Source organism: Heterocephalus glaber, unplaced genomic scaffold, assembly GCF_053883595.1.
Source record: "Heterocephalus glaber isolate CG9 unplaced genomic scaffold, H.glaber_assembly_v1.0 deba00000470, whole genome shotgun sequence".
In the NCBI taxonomy this organism is placed as follows: Eukaryota; Metazoa; Chordata; class Mammalia; order Rodentia; family Bathyergidae; genus Heterocephalus; species Heterocephalus glaber.
Window position 1 is genome coordinate 19,608,237 of NW_028258145.1, and position 18,153 is coordinate 19,626,389.

At 34.5% G+C, this 18,153-nt stretch overlaps 1 non-coding gene across 1 annotated transcript; it reads right to left on the minus strand.

The window, feature by feature from the left end:
- Positions 1-8,683: 8,683 nt before the first annotated feature.
- LOC147829802 (U6 spliceosomal RNA) lies at positions 8,684-8,790 on the minus strand. The gene has a single exon (XR_015448581.1). It is a non-coding gene; the product is annotated as a U6 spliceosomal RNA (small nuclear RNA).
- Positions 8,791-18,153: the final 9,363 nt, after the last annotated feature.

An 18,153-nucleotide genomic window follows, 5' to 3' on the forward strand; every position in this document is an offset into this window, starting at 1 on the left:
CTTTCAAGATTTTTATTTTGACTTTTAGTTTTTCACAAATTTAACTGTGATGTTTGTTAACATAGATTTGCTACAATTTATCCTATGTGAAGTTTATTCAGATACTTGAGTCTATAACTATATATCTTTGCCTCATTTTAGAAATTTTCAACCATTATTTCTTTGAGCACTTTCTCAGTTTTACCTTTTCTTTTGAGACTCCAATGATACGAGCATTAGATATTTGTCATAGTATAATTCAACATTTTCAAAAAACCACATTAAAAATTTCTAGTCTCATTTTCTTTTAAGATTGGTCAGTTTCTATTATCCTATCTTCAATGCAACGGATATCTTCCTCCACATTCTCCATTCTGCTGATGAAGCATTCATTGATGTTATTGGTTTTTGGTTTTTATATTTTTCAGTTCTAAATTGTTCCTTTCTGTCATGTTTACATCTCCTATTGATTTCCTGAGACTTGAACTTTTTAATTTTTTTTCTCATTAAACTTCATTTTAATGAGTCTTAAAATTCTGTGACAGATTTCTGGTCAAGTTATTTCCATTAAAAAGTGTTGATTTTTAAAACTGGTAACTTAAAACTGCCACTACTCCCTGAAACATTTTTATGTGAACTACTTGAAAATCCTTTCCAGACAATTGTAACATATGTGCCATTTCCAAGTTGGCCTCTGTGGTAGCCTCCTCTCATTGGATTTGAGGTCTTCATTTTTATTTGTGTGATAAATGAATTTTGGTTGAGTTCTGTTATGGGAATGTGGATTATATTTAAATGTATTTTAACTGCATTTGGACACTACTCTTGCAGGAGAAGCCGGTGTTGCTTAGCTATGGCCATGTGAGAAAGAAATTTTAGGTTCTCCCCTTGACTTCCTTGATAACTGATAGGGGAGAGAAAAAAGGGGATCAGAATTTAGACTCCCCACAGAGCCTCCATGATTACTTACCTGGCTGGGATGGTAAAGACCGGCCCATTACTAACTTGTGTGTGGCCTTGCTAGGAGAACAGTCATAGAAATCCTGATATTTCACCAGGGCTTGTCTGTAATCATCCCAGTGAAGACAGGAGGGAGGGAGGGAGGGAGGAAGAGAGAGAGAAAGAGAGAGAGGGAGATTGTGTGATCTGTGCATGGGGGACTAAGTACAGGCTCCCCATATGACTCCTACTAGCACTGCATGGAGGGCTTACTAATTGCTGGGTGGACCATTCAGTCTTCTCCGGTATCACTCCTGAGCAGGAGTTTTGAGTACAAACTTACTGCCTGGTGAATGTGGAAGTTCCTCTACTTTATTTAGTTTGGCTACTTGGTGGTTTATTGACTTCTCCAGTATCCTGACAGAGATATGAAAGACAAAATCAAGACTCAAGTGCCACACCACTCTTTTGTTCCAAAGTTGCCTAACACGTAACTATATATCACTTCATTTGTTTAAATCTGTTTATATTTGTCTGATACATAACATCCTGAGCTGTTGGCTCCATTTTGTGGAAGGAATAGGAAAAGTATGTCCACTTCATGTCTTCATAAATACAATTTGAAAGAATATTATTGTGTATAAACTTTTTCACTCATAAAAGCTACCCATTGTCTTTCATTGAATGCAAATAGTTTTATAGTAATAGTAAAAAAAAACATGCATTCATTGGAAGAAAGTGTAGGTTTGCAGCACTATTTACAACTAATTGAGAAGACTGATTCTAATTTAATATTTAAGAAAATATTGTGTCAATTTGGAAATAATGACGAATACAGAACCTGGTGGTTCAATAGACAGAGGAAGGTTATAGTGGGGAGTTAACATGAAGTGTGAGAATCATGAGAAATAATACAGTGAGACTTCATGAAAACAAAAAGGGAAAACTCCTTGGTAATTTTGAATTACTACTTCTGTTTGAAAGTGTGTTAAATGAAGTTGGACTGATCATTTGCAAAACTGATATTTCTATTCAGCTATCCCTAATATTATTTGGGATACATGAGATCAGAATTAAAAATAAATTGTGGAAACATATTTCAACATAAGGACCTAATGCCTTAATATAAACATTAATTAACTGCTATAGTTTCATTTGTATGTATATTTCTATTGAGAAAAAAGTGAAAAATAATGAGCTTGTCATTTTAGAATCAGTATACAAATTATAATTTTAAGCCATTATGGTTTGATATAGCAGAATTAATTGAAATTGCTCTCAGAACACACTGATTTACCTATATTATAGTATAGACCTAAAGAATGCATTACAATACTTCACATTATGAAATGATCTTACTGGACACTATCAAGTAAAGAAAATTGTATTTCTTAAAAAGATGACACAATTTGTTTTTAATTAGATTTTACATTAGGCACACTACTTCTATCTGAAATATTGTTCAAATGTCATCATGTTGGATAACATGCAAATGAAAAAATCCCATTCCTTCAATGAATTATGCTTTACGAAGTGTTTCAACATCAAGATTATTATACATATTCTATGAATAATTATAGATAAACATTTTATAGAACCCAAATCAAGTTGCTTTTCCAAATACTGTAGAAATATAAATTGAATCCTGGCTGAAATGTGCCTAGAAAGTTTATTTTTATCTGTAAAGTTGTTATGATCCCAGAATATAAAATTTTAAAATCATATTAATATATGCCCAGAAACAAACCATGAAAAAAGTTGACCTTTGCAACATTTAAACTTACCCTTAATAAGAGAAGCTGAGCCAGTCCCAGCACCCAGAAGGAAGCTCCCCCGCCGCCATTCCACTCTCCTAGGGCAGAGAAGGTGAGCCATGTGGATGCCAGAAGCACCCCCCCCCCCGCCCCGTGGAAATGAGAAGACACATAAACAAGCCTCAAAAACAGACTTCTGGATCACCTACAGCAACCTCAAAGGGAAACGAGATGGAATGATTTGATACTCAACCACCTGGACTCTCTGAACTGGCAACAACGAAAGAGGATCTGGGAAAAATGAGATCAGAAATAATTACTCAGATAACAGCAAAGATTGTGCTCATAGTGCAAGACATGATTAATAAATCTAGAGAGGACACAGATTAAAAAATAGAGGATCTGAGGAACATGATGGAATCCCAACATAGGAAACAAATGGAATCCATAAAACAGGTGCAAACAGATTTCCAGTAGATTAAAAACTTTCTTGAAAGTCTGCACAGCAGAATGAACCAATGTGAAAATAGAATTTCAGATATAGAAGAAAAGATTGCAATTAGTGAGGAGGAAAAGAAAAATTGCTTTAGAATTGTAAAGGAACATGAGAAGTCAATCCAGCAGCTGCTAGATGATACAAAGAAGAATAACATAAGACTGATTGGAGTCAATGAAGAAAGAGGAGAGAGTGCAGATGACATAAAAAAAACTCTTCACAGAAGTGATGGGAGAAAATGTCCCAAGCAGGGAAAAAGAACTTGGCATTCAGATAAGTGAGGCATATAGGACTCCAGCTAGCCTTGATCAAAAAAAACTACACATAGCCATATAATAATTAGGGTTCCAGAAATCCAACAGAAGAACAAAATTCTACAAGCAGTGAGAGAAAAGAAACAAATCACATACAAAGGAAAGCCCATCAGAATCACAGCAGACTTCTCAATGCAAACCCTCAAGGCAAGAAGAGCTTGGAGTGGTGTATTTCAAGCCCTAAAGGAAAACAGCCTCCAACCCAGATTGATGTACCCTGCAAAACTATCTTTCAAAATTGATGGAGAAATAAAATACTTTCATGATAAAGAGCACCTCAGGAACTTCATGAATACCAAACCAGCACTCAAAAAAATTTTAGACAATACCCTAGGAAAAGACAATGAGGATCATGACCCCAGGAAGCCCAGCAGAATGAATCCATTGGGTGTGACAAATTAAATGCAAAGGGGGAGAATCCAACAAAAAGAAACAGTCATGACAAGGCTTTTAAAACTTTTAACTTCATCTCCCTAATGCGTGTATACTTCAATCTTGTTATTGTACTGATTAGTATTTTTCTGATTCTAGAGTTGCACACCTTTCCTTGTGCTGTACTGCCTATTTATCATCTTCTTATGTCTACTTTTTAATTCGGTTGTCTATTAATGAGCTGTAAGAGTTCTTTATATTTTCTGGTCATAGGTTATATGCATTGTAAATATGGTCTCTTTAAGGACTACTTTTCATTTTAATGATGTCATTTCAAGTTGTAAATTTTGATGGAATCTCATTTATCAATTTTTTTCTTTTATACATCATGTTTTTTGTATCCTAGGTAGTTCTTGCCTACCCTAAATTCATAAACATTTTCCCTTATAATTTCTTCTTAAAGTTTTATATTTTTAGGCTTTCCTATTTAGGTTCATAGATCCCTTCAAGTTATTTTTATGTATGGAAATAAAGGGTTGAGGGTAATTTTTTATATACGGATACAAGGTGTTCTAGTGCTGTTTGCTGAAAACACTATCTTTTCCTCGGCTCTCGAATTGAGTTTATATTCTATAAAATGCTAATGTTAAATAATCTTTCAAAACTCAGTGGACCATATATGTGTGGTTCTATTTCTAGATTCTGTTTTATTCCAATGGTCTATGTGTCTTTCCTTGCACTAACACTGCCTTGATTACTGTAGCTTTAGAAGAAGTCTTAAAATTAGTCACTAAATGTCTTTCAACGTTGGTGGTCTCTCTAGAGGGAGACCTGAGACCCTAGAAAGCACCGACATTTAAAGAAAGATGAGACAGTCTGGGGGACGAACAACAGTTTATTTCTCCGACACTGTTCAACAATCACAAAGGAAAGAAGCAAGGCTTTTATACATGTAGGAAAGCAGCTTAGTTATTCTGGCTATTGTCTTTCTGATTTTTACATCTGATGAAAACCAGTGACTTTAAGTGACTTATAAAAGCTACAAGCAAATTTACAAGTCCCCTGTTTCTGTTCACCAATCCCGTATGTATATCAAAGAGCACACCACAGCCCTCTTCTTATCAGATAGTATCAAGAGAACAGGGTGACATCAGCCAAAATCTAGCCCACCAGCCCACCACAAACATCACAGATATGCATAGTGAGTCCTATCTCTCTCGCCACCCATAGAGTCACTGGGTCCTGGTTCTCTGATCCCAGGAAATGGTAAATAAGAAAACTAGGAAAACCTGTTTTTCTCCAGTGAAACTTTTACAATTTCTCTTAAAGTTTTCTGGCATTCTTTTAACAAACAGACTTGTGGAATTTCCCAGAAACGATTTAATTTTCTCAGTTAACAAACTTCTTGTGATCAATTCTTACAACTAGATAGCTGAATTCTACAATTTCCCACATTCCAACACTGATTTGTTTGTTTTTTTTAACTTTTCTAGGTCCTTTGTACTCCTACATAACTTTTAAATTTCAAAATCCCATTCTTCATTTATAGCAAGTATACACAGACCTGAATTTTTATATATACCTTGTGTTTTCTAATCCTGCTAAATGCAAATACAAGTTCTAGGGGCTCCTAGAGATTTCTTAGTATTTTCTTTGTAGATGATCATTTCATCTATATATAAGGATTTTGCTTCTACCTTGCCAATCCTATCCTAATTGTGTCATTTTATTGCCAGACTATTTTGGTTGGGCCTAGGTTCCAAAGTTTAATGGACAGATAAAGAGTAAGCATATCTGCCCTTGTTCCCCACCTTAAGGAGAAAGCATTGTATCTTCTCCATTCATATAAGGTGTCCTCACTGGAAGTATGGAGTACATGTCTTTAATCTGTTGAGAAGGTTCTGTTCTACTTCTAGTCTTCTGATAGCTTTTACCATGAACAGCTGTAGAATTTAGTCCAATACTTTTTCTCCAACTAGTGACAAGATCATACGGCTTTTTCCTTTCTTCTGTTAAAATGATGACTTTTGGGGGTGGATCTTCCAATGCTGAACCAACACTGCCATCCTTATAACAAAATCACTTTCTACATACTACCAGATCTGACTTCCAATAGTTTGTTTTATTAAACAAATTTCTATCTATGTTCATACTTTTTTCTTCTATTATCTTTATCCAGTTTTAGGATTAGCACAATGTTGATTTCCTAAAATGAGGGGAGAAGTGTTCCTTCTTTTTTCTGCTTTAATTGTTTGATATAATTTATCAGTTAAAATATTTATGAGCCTGCTGTTGTCATATAGGTAGGTTTTCAAGCTAGGAATACACTTTCTTGAATAGGTGCTATTCAAATTTTATATTTCTTCCAGAGTTAGTTTCATAAATTTGTCTTCCAAGGTACTTCTTAGAAGTTGTCAAATTTATTTCAAAACAGTTTTTTGAAATATGCTTTCTATATCCTTTTAAATTCTGTAAAATCTGTGGTAATGTCTCCTAGGTCTTCATATTTTAATTTTAAAAATGTATAATTGATATTGCATAGTAGGAAGTAAAGGTCTAAAGGAGCAGGGGAAGTGGGAAAGGTAGGGGAAAGGAAAGAAGGGAAAAAATATATATGATAAAAGGAAAAAATTGGAAACAAAATCTTTGCAAGTAAGGAAGGGTGGAGGGGGTGAAGGGAGGGCAGGGGAAGGGGAAAAAAAAAGAACCAAGATACTCATGTAATAGTACAAGATCCCAATGATGTATGTAAATGCATTTTATACCTAAAATGTACCAATAAACTTAATAGGGGAAAAAAAACCTACCCTTAATGATTGACAGTAGTGATGAAAATGATATCTCAATGGTTGGTAAGCAAAAGATAAAAGTCTTCAGAGATAACATCATTTTAAAATGGGCAAAGAATATTTGCTAGGGAGTTTTCATAATACAAAATTTTGTAACAAAGAGCCTATTTCTTTTACTTGGATGACAGTGTAGAATTCACTCTAGATTTCTTATTTTTCCTTTACCCTCTTACCTACCATTCTCTTGTTCTATGTGGTTGATCATGGACTTCCCCTTAACTTACATTCTCCTGCTTCTCCCACCAAATTCATGTGGTAAAGTTTTAAACACTAATATATTTATAGTTGGAGTTAGATCTTTTAATTACTTAAAATAGGAAATTTAATGATATAACAGCTTAGTCCTTTAATCAACATGACTAATGTTCTCATAGGAAGAGATGCTAAGGGTTCATATTGCAGAGAAAGGCTATATGAGACACAGACAGAAAGTGGCCATAAACAAGCCGAAAAGAGTAGTCTCTTAAGTAAATAAACCTGCCAACAGTGTCATCTTGGGAGTCTAACTTGCAGAACAATAAAAAAATATACATTTCTCTTGCTTAAGTCACTCAGACTGGAGTATTTCGTTATGACAGTCAGGAATGAAAATAACAGATCTGGGTAGCAAATAATTAAAAATGTGAAAGCGACTCTAGAACTTGGTAACAGGTAGAAACTGAAAGACTTTTGATGTGTATGTTAAAAAAGAGCCTAGTTTACCTCAAAAGGACTCAGTAGGAATATGGACATTGTAAGCATTAGTTATGATATGTTGACTTGGCTTAAGTAAGTCACCTAGAAAGTTAGTAAATTTCTCAATGTATTTGTAGGTGATTGACATGTAGGCCAGCACACTGAGCAGAAAGGACCTACCCCAGATGTGAGTGACACCAACCAATCAGCTTGTCACATGAATGGTATAAAAAGGGAAAGAAATAGGAAGTGTTACTGGTTTGAAGTTGCTCCAGTCTTTGCAATCGCCTTTGGATATCAGTCTCCAGTTTCTTCACCTTCCCAATTAAGACTCATATCGGTGACTCTACAGAGAGCTTTCAGGTTTTTGACCTTTCACTGGTGCTCTTTGATCCTTACTGTTCTGTGGCTTCCATCTTCTTGGGCTCAGCAGCTACTGGACCCTCTGGCTCTCCAGTGCATGAATGACCATTGTGGATTCCTCTGTCTCTGATCCCATAAACTTACTTAGTAAATCCATATTTATTTTGGGTTGATTTCTATTAAAATCAGTTGCTATTGACTCTTTTTCTAGAAACCTTAATGAATGCAAGTATTAAAGTTAATATTGATGAAGTCTCAGCATGACATAAAGAGCATATTACTTGAAATTATAGAGAAAATGATCCTTAAAAACTGGTGGAGAAATTCTCTTAATTAATGTCTAGTGTTTTGTAGAAAGTATAAGTTAAAAGTCATGAACTTGGATATTTAACTGAGAAAAAAGTAAGTATAACAGTTTCCAAACAACCCCAAAACCTAGCAAAGCAAATCCCTCTAAAATTTAAGCTGGAAAAAAATTCTGTCTTTGCATATTTTACCTCCAGGCCCACTGGGTTGGCACTGACTCTGCAGGGAAGATCAGCAGACACCTCTGACGTTGGCTGTTTGCCTCTGTCCTGCTCTTTGAAACAGAAGTGAACACAGCCTTGGTCCTTAGGCACTGAGTACCTGGGGTAGAAACAGCAACTCTGATTATTATGGAATGATTTTGACATCTTTTATTTCTTTTCTTGAGATATAGCATAAGTTTATAGCCAAATAGCCCTATGATTTTGTCTAATAAAATTAAAAAAACAACATCCTTTCTTCATTCTTTCCCACTGTCTTCATCCTTTCTAGATCAAGCTGGCAGTGTCTCTGCTGGCATAATCCCACCTCTATTCCTGATTCTGTTGAAATGCACTCATAATCTCCTTATAAAATGGTTTGTCTGGCACACCCTCAGTGTCTCTTCAGAACATATTATCATATTTTTCTTTTTTTAAAAATATGGAATGCTTAACAAATTTATGTGTCATCCTTGCACAGGGGCCATGCTAATCTTCTCTGTATAGTTCCAATTTTAGTATATGTGCTGCCGAAGCAAGCACTATTCTCATATTTTTCAAAAGAGATACACTCCTTAGAATTTTTCAAATCTTTGAGATATGATTTCTTTCTGTTTAACATTTCCTTCTTCAATTCACTTTTCTGCTCTCACATTTTGGTATAAGAAATCAAAGGGAATCAAGAGATCTTCCACATATTGGCTAGAAATATGTTGATGTAATATTAAATTTTGAGATTTGAAATTACCACCTTTCATGGGGCAGGTAATACACATCTGTAATCTCAGATTACAGCCTCTGGGAGCTGAGGCAGGAGGATCTCAATTTTAAGCCCAGTCTGGGCAACCAAGGGATTTAGCAAGGCTACGTCTCTAAACAATTTTTTTCTATCTTCCACAAAACATTAGAACACAGTTCAACCAAGTCTTTTGCCACTTTATAACATGGCCCACTTTTCCTTCATTTTCCAGTAACTTATTTCTTATGCCTACCTGAACTCTCACTAAATAATCCATATAGATAGATAGATAGATAGATAGATAGATAGATAGATAGATAGATGGATGGATATCTAAGCCCAGTGTGCCTGTTAAACTGGATTGTTAATCTGATTGACTTAGTAAAGCATACTTCTGTGTATGTCTGGTGGGTCATAGATATTTGGCCTTTGGTTCTGTATATAGGCTCTGGGCTCTTTCCCTCTGGCACAGTTCAGTTCTGCTTTCAGGCCACCATGCATTGAAGGGCTGTGCTAAATCATGCCCTTCAACATGATGTTCCTGCCTTGGAGACAGCTGACTATAGATGGAAACTTTTGAAACTGTGAGCCAAATTCAATCTCTCTTTTAAGTTGCAAATGTTGGGTATTTTGAATTGGCAATGGAAAAGCTGACTAATACAGCTGCATTTTGTTACCACACCAAAAATGTGAATCATTTAAGCTGCCATAAGAAAATACTATAGGTTACACAGGTTGAAGAAAAGAAATTATTTTCTCAGAGTTCTTGAGGATAGACATCTAAGATCAAGGTGACAGCTACTTAAATTCCTGATGGTGGCTCCATTCTTGGCTTGAAGACAATGGTCTTCTCACTCTCTTCTCATGAGGAAGATAAATTAATAAAAACAGAACTCTATGTCTCTTTTTATAAGGACATGAATCATAACAAAACTGGGTTCCATTCCTATGAACTCATTTAATGTTTTTTGTTTTTTTTTTCTTGGTACCAGGGATTGAACTCAGGACCTTGTGCTTGCAAGGCAGGCGAGGTGCCACTGAGCTAAATCCCTGGCCCCATGAACTCTTTTAATCTTAATTGCCTCCTTATACCTCCAAATACAATCATAATGGCTTTGGGATTCCAACATGTCAATATCGCATGAGTTACCACTTCCATGCTTTAGAGGAGAATCCATTTTCTTACTAACTTCTCGATGCCACTGGCATTCCTCATTAATACTTTACTTCTTCTACCTTCAAATTCAGGCTATAGAGTTCTCACATTAATTTTTTGCCTTAATATTCCACGGGCAAATATATTTGTGAGTCCATGTGACCATTTCAATTGATTGCAAACTCAATTTTATCTTTAATTTTGATTGTCTTTGTCTTGTTTTCTAGTATAGTCATGGATTCCAAGCATTAGGATGGGAACTTCTTTAGGAGAACACTTTTCTGCCTATCAAAACCCTGACCCAAGAAACTTCAAGAAATATAAGCAGTATAGTATAATTATACCTTAATTGTACAAATGTAGATAGATTGTTTTTACCTTCTCAGCTACTGATTCATCACATTTTTGGGAGCAAAAAGACAAATGGGATGATCCAATTTCAGAACAGCATAAGGAAAAGGTAATGGTATCTTAAATTTTTCATATAACATCTAATGCCCAAATGGATCAGAGTATTCATTATAGTTATTATAAAAAACTGGAGCATTGGAAAATCACTGATTTACTTTTCAACCTTGGGCAAGTCAATAACAATTCAGAGCAGCCAGTTTTGCACGTGTAAAAGGAAAATAATAAATGCTATTTACATAGGTCCAGGACTTCATGGAAAGAAAAAGATGTATGGGGAAGAACCACAAAATATGCAAACATGAATACCAGACATGGCCAAATAGTGATATTGGTATAGTGCCTTAAGTCCTTGAGGATTACTGCAGAAATGATATACTTCAAGTTTTTTACTTTCATATACTTTTGCATAGAATGTGTCTATTTAAAATTGACTCCAGTTTGGAGTTAGTAAAATCTGTATTGTATCAAGTCCAGTGCATCCAGCAGATTAAAATAATGTTATGAGCTAAATTATGTCTCCTCAGAATTCATATGTTATCACCCTAACCCCCATACTTTGTAATGTGACCATAATTATAACTTAATTTGCAGAGGCAATCAAGTTAAAAGGAGCCCATTAGGAGTTAAAAAGTTAAAAGACTCATAATCCAGCATGATTGTTGCTCTGCTATTAAATGGAAATTTGCACATAGTCATGTACAAAGGAAAAATGCACAAGAAGTCAGCCAATGCCAAGCCCAGGAGAGTAGCCTGAAACACAGCATTCCCCCAAGGTGTTTAAAAGGCACACACACTGCTAACAACTGGATCATATAATTGTAGTATCTAAAATTATGGAAAATTAGTTTTCTGTTGTTTAAGCCACCCATTACAAGGTAGTTTATTATGGTACATTCTTAACAAACTAATACAGATAAGAACTGGATTCCGTGAAAATCTATGATAGACTGTGCATCCACACAGCACACAAACAATGATTATTTTCCTCATAGGCTACTCAAGCAGTAGTGCCCAAACAGTGGTTTATTTTATGTAAAATTCTATAGTATGTTTTTTATTCATTTTTTTTTTGGTACCGGGAATCGAACTTGGGACCTTGTACTTACGAGGCAGGCGGCGGCACCACTGAGCTAAATCCCCGGCCCTCTATAGTATGTATTGAAGGGGTATAGACTAAATTCATGATCAGTTTCTACATTGAAGATGTTTATAATCTAGTACATAGAAGCAATGTATTTTCCTATCACAAAACAACAAAAAAAGAGTATTTGATCACATAATTGTTCAAAAAGTCATTTCACACAACTCAAAACTAATGAAACCTGAATTATGTGGATATACTGTAGTTTGTACCACTGATTGCTACTCACTTACCTCCAATACAATAATTAAAAAGATCTCATTGGTGTGTCGGACATTAGCCACACTATTAACAAGGTACTATGCCTTCTTTCAAGCCCTATTTGTAAAGATGCTTTTAAATATCTCACATATTAATGAAATGGAGCAAGTCTTCTGTTTTAGCATACGTTAAACATACAAGATAGTGTATTTTAAGTAGAATATATGTACATGTAATATGACTTACAATTACAAAATGCATTTGCTTACTAAGAAGTGATTTAAAAAAACCTGTAGGCTAAAGCAATTTATCTGTTTTGTTTTTGTTTTTCTTCTTTCTCTTCTTAAGTGTTTGGGATGGACTAAAATTGTATAGTACCTATACTTGTACAGTACCTATACTTGTACCTTCAAAAGAATAAAATAAAAGCCAAGGAGAAGTGATAGAGAAGGGAGGAATTTAACAATTTCAATCAAGACGATTAAGATGCTTCAAAAATAATATCAGATAGGAGCTGTATGTTGCTGCCTGAAAAAAATAATAAAGAATAAAAATTAAGCATGTAGCCCAAGGAAAAGATGATTAGGATTTTGAAGAATGAGAAAAATAAGTACAGCAAGAATCTGACCAATAAAAATAGAACATCATATAATAAAAGTTTGAGTTACTTATACATTGTTGACTCTCTCCTTTTCTACTAATATAAAATTTAAATTATCCACACAAAACTATAGGAATATTCATAGCAACATTATGTTATAGCACAAAAGTGAAAACAAGTGGATTGTCCATCAATAGTAAATAGAAAAAGAAAATTCTGTATATCCATACAACGGAAATACTATTCAGTGGTAAAAAGAAATGAAGTAATATACGTGTCATGAATGAACATTAAAAATAATGTAACTTAAAAGAAGCCAGTCACAAAAACACCTAGCACAAAAACCCAAGTTCAATCCCCAGCACCAAAAGAACAAAAAACAAAAAAAACAAAAAAACACCTAATGTGTAACTCCATACACAGAAAATGCCCAGAGTAAGCAATCTATAGAAAAACGTAGATTGGTGGCTAAAGTTTTAGGGGAAGGGACATGGTTGGTTGTGGCTAAGGTACGGGGTTTCCTTCATTATTAAAGAAAATTTCCTAAAATTAATTGTGATGAGGGATGGAAAACTCCACCAATATATTAAGTCATAAAAGTACACATTTTGAATTAGTGAATTTTATGATATATGTATATTGTGAGCCACATCTCTTCTAAGTGCTTGAAAAATATTAACTTTTTTAGTGTTTTTTACAACATTTTGGGATACATTGTTGCTATCCCTTATGTTTAAAAAATGTCAAAAACAAAAAGCACACACAAAAACTGCAGAAGCATAGAGAAATTAAATGACTTACTGTTTGGGCACACAATTAGGAACTGATGTAATCTGCAAATGAACCCATGCAGTCAGCCTAGAGAAGCAATGCGTTTAATTTTTACACTAGGATACTTCTACCAGGCAAAAAATTAATTCAGCCATTTATGTAATAGCAGCAACCATCTGGATATTCAACACTCTGTGAAAAATTGTAACTTTATTTTTAGTTTTTTGTCCAGAGGGCCAACAGCATTATATATACCATGTCTTCCTCTGGTCACATTGCAAATCCAAAAAAGCTCTAACTTTGAAAATAAAACATTGCTTCCCCATTATTGCAGGTTGCTCTTTTAATCAGAGTTTTACTATGTGTGTCACTGACCTAAAACCATCAGCAATCAGCAATCATGCCTCCAGTTGTCATACCCTAGGTTGGGTGGTAGCTCTAGGTGGTGCTGGTGGTGTGGTGGTGGTGGTGCTGGTGGTGGTGGGGTGTGTGTGTGTGTGTGTGTGAGCGTGTGTCTGTTGACACATATTGCTTAGTTTCTGGCATGGTAAGTAGATTTCTCACTGAAGCTCCACTAAAACACTATTAATTTGGGCTGGATAGTGAAAAAAGAGACACTATCTTGTTTTTACCTTCCTTGTGTCAGCCTGGGGACTTCTGCTATACTTTGGCAAATTTCCAACCTAGGCATAACATAATTAAGGGCTCAAATTTTATATATTTGTAAAAGTGAAAAAGATAAATACTGCATTTTTCTTTTACTATTTTCTTAATCTAGCAATTTATTTTAATACAATAAATAAAATAAAATGGGAAGCTTTGTTCTTGGGTGTACTTCATCATGGTGAGTTATTCAATTTCCTGATAAAGCATTTCTTAGCTGTACAAATTTCCATTCTGGCCAAAGTGGAGGAAATTCTACTGAAATATAAGTGGATATTTTCAGAAAGTCAGTGAGAGACATTGTAAATACATATAGTGCTTGCACTCTCACATTATCAATATCCTTTACTAGACTTAATACATTTGCTAACATTGGCCATCTACACTGATGCATCATAATCACCCGAAGTCAGTAATTCACATTACAGTTCACTCCCAATGTTGTACATTCTATGGGTCTAAACAATTTTATGATGATATGTGTCTATCATTACTGCATCACATGAAGCAGTTTCACTGCCCTAAAATATTCTATCCTCTACCTCTTCATCTCTTCCATTAATTAACCTCTGGAAATCACTGATCTTTTATTATTGTATTCATAGCTTGCTTTTCTCTGACTGGCTTAATGTCATAACTTGATATGGTGTGTAGCATCTTCAAATTGGCTTATTTCACTTATTAACATGCATTTAAGTTTTCTCCATGTCTTTAATGGCTTGACAACTCATTTCATTTTTACTAAATAATACGTCATTGTTTGGTTGCACCCATTCACCTATGGAAGGTCATTCAGATTGTTTCCAAGTTTTGGTAATTATGAGTAAAACTGAAATAAATACTCATGTACAACTTTTGTGTAAATATATGCATTTTCAAATCTTTTGGCCAAGGATGAAGGAGTATGACTTTTAGATAATGTGCTAGAAGGATGTATAATTTCGTAGTAAACTGCCAAACTGTTGCTGATAGTTAATTTTGGATGTCAATTTAGATTGAAGAATGCCTGGAGAACTGATAAAGCATAATTTTCTCTCTCTGTGTGAAGTTATTTCTAGAAGTGATTGGCCTGTGGATCAGTAAACTGAGTGAGGGAAACTCCTTGAAAGTGCCAACCTATAGACTGTGACCCGGATGTTATAAGAAAGTATAATGGGAAACTTGTACCCATCCCCCACTTCCCTCTTCCCCTTCTTCCTTCTCCAAGTGGATGTGTTTTCTGCTGCTGCTGGTGCCTGCTCTTGGACATCAGGTTCTTGGTTATTTCTTTTGGACTAGCATTTGTAGCAGTGGCCCTGTATGGGGGGTCTCTCGTGCTTTTGGCCTCAGACTGGGGAAATGTATCACTATTATCTCTCATTCTGAGGCTTCTGGATTCTTGGACTCAGGTGTTACTAAATCCTCTATTCTCCAGCTCATGGATTATCGTAATGGACATTTTGGCCTCTGTGATGCAGTCAGCCAATCCAATGAATCCCACATTAAATAAATATTCCATTGGTTCTTTTCCTCTAGCAAATTCAGACTCCATTTTGTATGCATATCAACAACGAATGAGACTGATTCTGTTGTTTAACAATCTCACCAGAATTGGTGTAGCCTGTGTTCAGTATTATGGCCATTCTAAGAGGTGTGAATTAGTATAACATTACTTTTTAAATAATCTGCATTTACTTGATACTGTTATGTGGAACATTTTTCATGTTTATTTTTGCCATCTATATATCTTCTTTGACTAGATGTCTATTAAAGCCTTTGGAGTATGTTTAAATAGGCTGGGGTTTTTTTTTTTTGAGATATCTATCAATCTATCTGTCTATCTATCTATCTATCTATCTATCTTCTGTCTCTACACAGTTCTTTATCAGCTGTGCCTTTTGCAACTATTTTCTCAGAGCAGTTTTTAATTTAATGAATTTTACTTATCTATTACATTTTTTTTCATGTATCATACTTGAAATTGAATCTGAAAAATCATCACCATGCTAAAAGTCATTTAGTTTTTCTCTTGTGTTATCCTCTAGGCATTGTACAGTTTTGCATTTTATGTTGAGTGTATGATTTGAGATAATTTTTAGTCACAGATGCAATAATTATTCTAGATTTTATGTCTTTGTTTTTTGTGGTGTGTATAAATCCAGTTGTTCTGACCACATTGTTGAAAAGACTTTCTTTACTCTACTATATTGTCATGGTTTCTTTGTCAAGAACAAAGAACAGCTGACAATATTTAGCTGGGTCTATATCTAAATTTTTCATTCTATTCTATTAATCTATTTATCAATTTTTTCACCAGGTAGTACCAGTCTCCATATTCTCATCCAATATTGTTAGCTATATGCCTTTAAATTTATCATCTAAATTTCAGAACTCATTTGTTCATATCCACAAAGTAACTCTCTCAAATTTCTTTTTGGTTCAGTTTATTGGTACATTTTAGGTATAAAATACAGTTACATTCATCACTGAGATCTTGTGCCTTTACATGGTGGATCTTGGTTCTTGTTTTTTTCCCCCTTCCCCTGCCCTCCCTCCACCTCCCCACCCTTCCCTATTTACAAAGACTTTGTTTCCATGTTTTTCCTTTTCTCATATTTTTCTTATCCCCTCTTTCCTTTCCCCAACCCCTCCCACTTCCTCTACTCTTTCAGACCTTTTCAGGATTAGAGGTCCCATTTGACCCAGCTATTCCTCTGCTGGATATCTTCCCAAAAGAATTAAAAGAATCATACCACAGCAATATAGGAGCACCCATGTTTATAGAGGCACAGTTTGTTGAAAACAGCCCAATTGCCCATCAACTGGAGACTGTATAAAAAAGATGTGGATAAAATGGAGTATTACTCAGCCATAAAGAACAAGAAATTGGAGACATTTATAGCTAAATGGATGTACATTGAGGTCATACTCCTAAGTGAAATAAATAGGACAAACATGTAAATACGGAATAGTTTCTCTGGTGTGAAAAACTAAAAGTATAAATTAGGTTCAAAATGTATAATTGATAATGTGAAATAGGAAGAAAAGGTCTCTCAAATTTTTATTGAGATTGCATTGAATCTGTAGGCCAAGTTGTGAAAAACTAACACCCTGACAATACTGCATCTTCCCCTACCCATGAATATGAGATATCTCTTTGTGTTTAGTTATTTTGATGTCCTTTATCAGAAATTTGCATTTTTTATCACATAACACACATAAGTTGTTAAGATTTATATCAAAGCGTTTCATTTTGGGGAATACTAATTAAAATAATATCATGTTTTTAATTTAAAATTCTGCTTGTTCATTGCTAGTATATGCAAAAGTGATTGATTTATCTTTATTAATTTTATATTTTGTAACCCTACCATAATTGTGGCATAATTTTGCAATATTTTGATGTTTTTAATTTTTTTACATAGATTATCATATCACCTGCAATCATCTTCCCAATCTATATATATATCAGAGACCCTTACAGTCTATAACTAAATTTGCCATTATCATAGTGGGAATTCATGGTTGTGGCAGCTATATGGTTGTGGTGATATTGTGTTTCCTTCCTTGAGAAACCATACAATATACGTCTTCTAAATATGACTTTTATTCTATTATCAGTTATCCCACATATCAACTGAAGACCGGAAATACAAGGGAAAACATGGCAGACAAAGCAGCTGCTGAAATTATTGCTATTGGTACAACAGCAGATATCATTTATCATTCCTTCCCACCTGAAATCATTTTAAGTATCCATTTGCAGTTTTCCTCCAGAAATACAACGGATGAATTTTATTAACTTCATCTTGCAACTGAAAAAACAACTAATGCTTTCCGATTTTTAAAGAGCATGTTTTTCATTCCACAGGAGATATATTCTGAAATTGAAGCAAAATCTGATTCCATTTTTAGAGTGCCTAAACATGGTGATACAATCCATTTGCATTCTCAAAAGTTCAGTTTTTCTATCCTTAAAATATAAGGGTTCATTATTTGGTGACATTTAAGGCAGACTTCTAGTAAACCAAACAGTAAAACCAATGAAAATAAGAAAAGAATCCTAAAATACAAAACAATGTAGGGTGAAAAAGAAGAGCAAATGATGGTGAGAATATGAATTCTTTATGCCACATTTTTCAGAGCACTAAGTGGCTATATTTAATACAGAGACTGATTTACAAAAAACAGAAAATTTGACTCAGTAGCATCAAATATTTCCATATAACTTTTTAAATAAATAT